Below are 9227 nucleotides of genomic sequence, written 5' to 3' on the forward strand. Positions count from 1 at the left end.
TTGTGAATAATTAGAATTGAAAATGTTTGAAATTCAGAAAATTCGAGACTGTGAATTAAATATTACTGAGACGTGTGCAAGAATTAGTGGTGACCACAGTGTCTCAATCACTCCCATTCTCCCCTTTGCACCACTTTCCTCTACTTTCTTTCACGAGTAAACACTTACACCCTTTTTCTCCCTACATCTTTCTGAAATCCTGCATCTGTATTTTTTTACACATCGATTTTTCCCTCTTCACCATTGTCTTTACATTTTCCCTTTCCACAGCACTTCCTTGCATTGCCTCCACTTCACCACCCAACACCCACAGCCCACCCACTGAACTGTAACAAATGAGTTCTCTTTTCCTTTGGTGCTGTCCATGTTTTGACAGCCGTGTACCGCCTTCACACACTTTCCCATAATTACAATTGACCTATATGTGACCATCGATCTGTGGCCTCTGGAGAGAGGTGAAGGATTTGATGTGCACGTACTCTGAACACCTTTATTAGATAGTGACAGCCACTGTGAGAAACTTGCACTCATAAACACCAATTGATCCGTGTTTTTGCCTGTAGAGTTAAGGGCATGACTATAGGACCTGATATCAACCTTTTCGAAGTCAGTTTTTAATTACTGCAGGACACAGCACTCTTAAATGATTGGTAGCACCAGTGGCTGCCAGTAATTTTAAGAGGGACTGGGGCGGATGGGACACACATACACACTCACACGAATGCATTCACAACACTCATTACCAAATACTCCAACACACACGCATGCACGCACCAAATATTAATTAAAAGAAGTATCACACCTACCTGCCGCTCTGCTTTGGAGGTCCCAGGAGGGTTGGGACAGCTGCCTTCCCTCATTGGATGACCCTATGTTAGCCAATGAGTAAATGCAGCAGGCCCCAGCCTCTGAGGTCCCAAGAGGGTTGGGACTGTTGCCTTCCCTCATTGGCGGACCTTAGGCAAGACTGCTGTCTGTGACGAAGTGTCACTGATTGACACTCGGCCCTGGGCGCATAAGGGCTTAAAACTGAAGCGCCCAGGTCTGAGGAAATGAGTGACGCTACCACTCATCACTGGGGTGGAGGGCCTCATGGACCTGTGCTGGGCTGAGGTCCCGCCCACAGGAGCTGTGACTCCCTCAGCCCGGCACAGTTCAGCTCAGGCAGCTAGGAGCCTGCGCATTTAGCGCATGTCTGGCTCCTGGCTGCCTGACCTGAAAATGAAGAGTGTCTGTCAGGCTGACCTTTGCTCAGCCTGACATACACTGTTCTTGAGGGGAAAAAAGGGAGGGGGCGTGGCCCCTCAGCCCCAATGGACCGGCCACGGCTGGGTAGCACTCTATACTTGGCTCAATGGCTTTTGAGTGAGTGTAGGCATTTTCAACTTCTAGCTCCAAGATATTTCTAGCCGTGGTAACTTAATAATGAATTTTAGGATTAAGAGTGCAGTGTCAATGTAACACCATACAAAACTTTTTTTGTGAACATTTTCTCGTTTTTTTTAAATCTGCTAAGCCCTTAAGAAACACAATTCTAGTGCAAAGATAGAAGCTATTATTTGCCAAATAGCATATTTTCATATCAGACCTGTCTTGTATCCTGCAATATTACTTTTTTAACGAGGATATCAATTTCAAATTGGTTAGGAACACCATGAACTTCCAGACACTCATTTTATATTATTTTTATTGTGTGTTGTATACTGCTCGCACTCCTACACAGAATCTTCAGAGAGTTCAAAGGGCAGGGAAGCCAAGAAGGAGAGGGACCAGTAACAGAGAAAGGGTTGAATGCAAATGCATGGAGGAAGCGGGGTTCCTGGTATTAGAAGAAGGCAGCCTCATGACCAGGGCAGCCTCATCAGCATTATAGGCCCCTGGGCAAAGCAGTCCACTGGGCCCTGCCTACACTACCGCTCACAGGAATAAAAATGTTTAACGGCAAATGAGTGTTAAATTCTGATCTGCATGAGGTGCCTATGCTCATAGGGCGCCCGGGTAACTGCCCAGCCTGCCCATGTGTAAAGACAGCACTGCTCCTGATGGAGAGCCAGAGGCAAGCAGCTGCAAAGGGTGCAAATGAGAGTGAAGGCACCTTTCCCCATACCATTTGTATCTAGTAGGTACAAAAGAAAGGTGGTTCTGGAAAGCTGATTTTAGGCATCTCGTTGGGTGGTAATTGAAAACAGTCAGGGCAGTAACATGTAAAAACACACCTGGGCACGGCGAATTACAGTTAAAGCAGGCAAAGAAATTCTAGGATTCCGACATTCTTACAGGCAATCATTATCAGAACAGATATCCAACCAGTATGTATTTGTTTCATTTATTTTTTTCCTTTTTTAGATATCAAAATTCATCCATCGTACTTTTTTATATAAATAAACATACATATTTGATACACATAGTTGATTATTTATAAAATATTATCAAAAATAATTTCCAGTTGTCATACTTCATATCATTATTTGCAAACACCAGCTATATAAACATGTATACATTAATGGTATTCCTTTGTTTAAAAAATGTACTGTACGCGTTTCGGCAAGGCCTTTGTCAGGACTCCGTCACAATAATCACTATTGTTTGGTCAATAATTGAGGTTGAACAAAGGGTTATGTAAATGCTGATTCTCATAAATGGATATTCTAACAGGATCGCCTTTTCCTTTCAGATCTAAATCTGCTTATGAAGTGGGTAAACCCCTAATTTTTAGATCTCGCCTACGCAACGCGCATGCGCTCCGTAGGCAAAAAGACCTTTTGCAATCGCTTCGGCTTTTCAGCCGAAAACGTGCACGCGTTCCATTGCCTTCAATGGCAATGCGTGCACGTGTGGCGATTGCCTTGCGGCAGCGAGATTGACACCATATGTTTGTAATTAATTTACAAACACATGGTGCCCCTGGCTCGCTCTCGCAAGGGAAACGCTTTGTGTGCTGTCGCACTCCCCCACCCCTCCCACTTTTAGCACGAGATGCACGCGCGCTTGTTTTCTTGTGTTCTGTCTAAAAGTGATGCTGGACGTTTTCTGAGAATAATTTGCAAATATACTACTATATAATTCTTGAAGACCTTTTAAATACCTCTCTGGAAGACATCTTTCATTATGAAGGCCATTCTACATCGCCATCTGTGGCTAATTGGCAGTGGACATTAAAGAGCGTGTAATGGTGTAGGCTGGGCTGATGCCTTGTAAGAGCGTGTAATGGTGTAGGCTGGGCTGACGCCTTTTAAGAGCATGTAATGGTGTAGGCTGGGCTGACGCCTTGTAAGAGCATGTAATGGTGTAGGCTGGGCTGACGCCTTCTAAGACCGTGTAATGGTGTAGGCTTGTCTGGCGCTTTGTAAGTGCATGTAATGGTGTAGGCTGGGCTGACGCCTTGTCACCCAGCGGAACCTGTAGAACTTTAGTGCGTCATCATTCCCTGTTGGAATGCGACGTTTTGACAGTTGCGGCTTCGTTGTTGAACTGCGGACTAGTTGCAGCTGCTGCGCAGTATCGGTGTTCGTAACAAATAAACTTCCTCTAAAAACAAGCACGTTATGTACACTTAGTACAGAGTGTTTTTGATTCCGCTCACTTCCTCAACTGATTCGGTTTGTGTTATTTTTTGTTATCATTTGTATTTGCATAGCTCCTCAATCTAGACCTATTTGACGTGAAGTAGTAACACTCTGGATTTGTGTTTTATTTATTTAACAATTGTAATACAAATTAATCTAGGTGGTTGTATTTCATCCATTTCGTGGCGAAGTAGTCAGTAACGGGCTTTACAGGAAATAAGCAGTTTGTCAAAATACTGAGTGCAAAAATATTCTGGAACAATGCCATCAAAAAGTCATACATTTTAAAATGTTTACTGTCATTTTTATGCTAATATTTATAGCATTAACCGAATTCTGAGCATTTCTGTTAAATTGTTTAGTAATGTAGCCCATGACAGCCTATCCAGGAACCTCACATTTGGTTAACATTGTTTTTAGTGTAACTGCTTCCTAGATATTTCGCCCTCTCTGCAACTATTCACAATTCCATGTTGTGACAACATTCACTAATCGTTGGTGATCTAGGGCTGCCCCACCCCAGTGCTATGCCTTTTGCTATTATGAAGCCTAAATTGGCAAACCGCTTGTGTTATCTAGTTGCCTCTTTGAAAACCAACCGTTTTTAGATCTCGCCTATGCAGCGCGCATGCGCTGCCTAGGAAGGAGACCTTTAGCAATTGATTTGGCTTTTCAGCCAAAATTATGCACGCGTTGCATTGCCTTCAATGGCAACGCGTGCACGTTTAGCAATTCCCTTGCAGGAGCGAGCTTTGACAAATGGTTCCTGCTCGCTCCCGCAAGGGAAACCGGTGCAGGCCCCTCCTCTCGCCCTGCTGCTGCGCGAGCTTGTTTTTTTATTTGAACAAAAAGAAACTGGTAGGACTGGAGGCAAATCGTTGGGAGGAGTACTTAACCTGGCTTGCTTATTATGTAACTGTAAGAATCTCCTTAGGAGGAAATAAGGCGTCTTGACACAGGAGATCCATAGGAAAAGTGCAGGTTTATTCCAAAACAACAGGACCCATCCAATCCTACAGCCAGCTCATCAGCAATACAGTTTTCTTACAACTGTCCCTGGTCACAGAACCCCACCTTCAAAGCAATACATTCTTTAACCTAGGTAACAGCTAGAACATTCCTACATCATAATGACAAGCCATAGAAACCAGATGGCACATGCAAGACATCGCTGTGACATCCAGAATCCCACACATCTCCCTCCGATAAAACAAAAAAAAACACAAGATGAATAAATATGTTTGCAACAGTTACAAAACATTTTCCACAAAAAACTATCCCAACACATTAAGAAACATAGTCGTTTAAGTATTCTGGTTTCCTTTGAAACCTAGAAGATTTGCGTGAGAACTCAGACAATCCAGTATCCTTACCCAAAGTATTCTCTGAATTCACATTCAATTCCGAACACACAAAATTCTTCCTAAGTTCCAAATCCTATGGTCATTTGTTCTAACAGCATTATTAAACACTTTAACAACATGTAAAGGTTTGGAGAATCTCACTTTTGAACCTGGAAGTCTAACAACAACCTCATCCCCAACCTTGACTTTCGTAAGCTTGGTAGATTTTCTCACATCAAAGTTTTCCTTCCTGTAACGACACTTGTTCTCCTCTCTTTTTCTCCACCCTTCATTGTTCTTTTCAACCGAAGAACCACACACCGAGTCACCCAACCGTCGAACCCAAGAAGGTTCAATCTGAGTGCAAGGATCCCTTCCCTTAAAAAGAACAAAAGGAGACTGACCCGTTGAACTGTGTGGAGTCATTCTATAATCTTCATTTTTTTTTAAAACTGTTCCTTCCAGTTTTTACCAGAGCTTTTTGCTAAAGAGATCATCTCCTTAATCACCCTATTGAACCGCTCCACCATCCCATTGGTTTCTGGATGGTATAATGAACATTTCTTATGTGTAATACCTCTATCCTTAAGAAACTTCTCCATTTCTTTAGAGACCAATTGCACTCCATTATCCGTTAGAATTGACTCCGGAAATCCCTCTCTACCCATGAGATTTTCAAGAAAACGAATCACATGAACAGTCTCTATCCCAGAAGTGAACTGTATTTCAGGCCACCTCGAAAATAAGTCCAATAACACAAAAATATAATTCTGTTGACCATTGAAATGAATGGGACCCACAATATCCAGAGCCACCTCCTTCCACGGACCACTTGGAAGCTCCCTGATAACCATGGGCTGAACTCTGACCACCTTTGATTTTTCACATGCGGCACACACCAAACAATCTCTAATAATTCGCTCAATGTGTAAGTCCATACCAGGCCACCAATAAGAAGAGCGAAGTCGCTCCTTGGTCCTAGACATGCCAGAGTGCAATTCATGTGCCATATCTACCAGTATTTTCCTTGTCTCTCATGGAGGTACCAACCGTGTCCCACGTAACAAGATACTATTAGACACACCCAATTCATCCTTCACCCCCCAAAATTTCATTGCTTCAACTGACCCAGTTTTTTTTTTACTCCACCCTCTCTGAATCAAACTCATAAATTCAGATAAAACAGGATCCTGAGTTAATTTCTCCCGCCATTGAGCCTCATCAATAATACCAGTATCGACCAAACACACATGCGAATCACTCACAGCCCAATCATCAGTATCTTCCTCTTCACCATCACCGTCCACCACCCTAGAAAGAGCATCTGCCACTGTGTTCTCAATACCCGGAATGTACTTAACCTGAAAATCATACTCTTGAAGAGCTATGACCCACTTACTGATCCTCCCATAAACTCGGTCAATACCCTTCTTCTCAAAAATCTCACATAGTGGCTTGTGATCTGATTTAACGACAAACTTAGTACCCCATAAAAATTTCTTCAATTTCCTGACAGCCCAAACTACTGCAAGCGCTTCACGCTCAATTACAGAATAACGCGATTCCGTATCCTTAAGGCCTCTTGAAATAAAAGTAACAGTTTCCAAACCATTCTCACCCTCCTGTTGCAACACTGCACCCAACCCTTTTATACTTGCATCAGTAGTTACTACAGATGTTCTTGATGAACTAAAACCTTTTAGATTAGGTGCATTACAAAGTTTCTCCTGTATCCCAATAAATTCATCATCACACTCCCGAGACCATTTAAATTCCACACCTCTCTTCAAGAGTGCTCTCATGCTCGAGCAATGTTCTGCAAAGCCCTCTACAAACTTATTATAATACTCCGCCATTCCAAAAAACTTCATCAATTCTTCTCTTGAAGTAGGAGGTGGCATGCGTGAAATTGTATTAACCAATTCAGGCTTCGGAGAGATGCCCGCACCAGAAATTGTGTGCCCTAAATACTGAATGGAAGAAGTTTAAAAATGACATTTCTCTAGCTTTATAGTTAAGTTGGCATTCTCCAGTCTGTTCAATACCTCAAAAAGCACCTTCCTATGCTCCTTATGATCCTTTGCAAATATCAAAATGTCATTCTGATAGACACAAACCCCATCACACCCTTCAAGTACTCTTTCCATGGCGCGCTGAAATACAGATGCCGCTGATACTAAGCCAAACGGCATTCTAACAAATCTGTAAGTTCCGAAAGGTGTGATAAACGAAGTCAGGTCCCTGGAAGACATATCCAACTCAATCTGGTGATATGCAGATGCCAAGTCAATAGTACTAAACACTTTAGCACCCCCTAACAACGTGAGCAACTCTGAGATATTAGGCAGTGGATATTTATCAACAACTACACATTTATTTAGTTGTCTTAAATCCACACATAAACGAAGGGACCCATTGGCCTTGCGTGCAGCGACACCGGAGCAAGCCACTCTGTGCTAGAGACCTCTTCAATTATACCCCCATCTTTCAGTTTTTCCAATTCTTTCTTCATTTCATCCCTCACCGCTAAAGGAACACCCCTAACTTTACAAGTTGAAGGTTGAGAGTTGGGACGTAGAGGTATATTCAGTTTGAAATCTTTCAGACATCCTAAACCGTCTCTAAATACCTTGGGAAATCTACTTTTAATGTCACACAGAACACCCCCTTCAGATTTTAGATGAACAGTTTGAATGTTCTGTTTGAGAATGATAGGAATGGGACTCCCTGGATCCAACATAACCCCCAAATCTGCTTGATGGAACCAGCTGATAATACTGTCGCCCTTCTTGGAGACATACACCTTCCCAGATATATATCTTCCACCATATTCAATAAGCCCTATGAAGTATCCACACAATGGTATAGGTTCTTCCCCATAAGCCAAAGGGCGTATGTCTGGTTTAAGTAACTTTACCTTTCCAGCAAGCTTTTCTTGATAAAATGTTTTTGAAATAATAGTAATTTTGGCCCCAGAGTCAAACAAAACCTTTGTCCTCTCCCCCTCAACTTGAATCATATCCAAGGGAGAAGACCTATGCTCCCCAGAGTTATTCTGCAGCACATCAGCTTGAATTTGTACTACAATTTGGCCACATACAAAATCCTCTTCCTGAAGCCCAGTCTCAACAGTTTTGACATTGCTTGTAGAATTTTTAGTCTTACACACAACCGCAAGATGACCCTTGCGCTTGCATTTCGCACAAGTTGCCTTTAATGCTGGACATTTTTTATAATTCGCATAATGCCCGAGTTTATCACATCTAAAGCATTTAGGAACAAACATTTTTATTTTACTCTTAACATCATCAGCATTTCTAGACATGTCTTTACTACCACTACCCTCTTTGACAACTTGAACAGAGACCTTCACGTCATTTTTCAAGGTGTCAACACACTTTAAGGAATGTTCAATTCTCTTTGCAACTTGCAACACCTCATCCAAAGAGGGTTCATCCCTTAACCAGAGTTCCTCACAAACCTTCTCTAAGTTGCAACCTAACATAAACTGATCCCTTATCCTTTCCTCCAAAAGCTGTTCAAACCTACAAGAAGACGCAAGCTTCCTTAATTGAGTAACATATACTTCTACTGATTCACCTTCACTTTGTAGCTTCTTGGTGAACTGATAACGCTCAAGTATTGTACTTACTTTTGGGAGATAATGATTATCTAATTTTTTTATACACACATCATACTCATTTAATCCCCTGCTTTCAACTGCTGAAAGATCAGCTAGATGATCAAAAACATCTTGACCCTCCGAACCCAGGCAATGCAAGAGAAGAGCAGTCTTTCTCTCCGCACCAAGATTAATACCACAGACTTTAGCATATCGCTCAAATACTTTCTTCCACTTCTTCCACTTGATAGTGGGCTCGCCCGGTTCAGATAAAAAAAATGGAGGAGCAGTCACATTCTGCATGGTTCCTGTCAGCAAAATGAAACAATATGCAAACTGTATAAATTCCCCAGTGCAAATAAACACACTTGAATGACAAAAAAACAGGAGAAGGTAGTGTACCCCACAGAATGATGTTACAAAATGCACCACAATCAGCATGTGCAGACTCTCTAACATAAAGAGACTAATTCTGAAGATCCTTTACCTCCCCACTGAACTAAAAAAAAAAAACAAGCTGTGCTCCTTTGCCTATCGTGAGAGTTTTGATGAAATAAACACCTAATGCCAACCATACGCAAGGAAAGCCAGAGAATTCCCTGCTTACAGCGAATACATGTAGAATCTTGAAACAGAAGTCAATACGCTGCGACGATCTTGCTGCGAGGCTTCCGTTTCACACTAGCACCAACACAC

This window comes from Triturus cristatus, chromosome 5_2 (assembly GCF_964204655.1).
Source record: "Triturus cristatus chromosome 5_2, aTriCri1.1, whole genome shotgun sequence".
NCBI classification, from domain to species: Eukaryota; Metazoa; Chordata; class Amphibia; order Caudata; family Salamandridae; genus Triturus; species Triturus cristatus.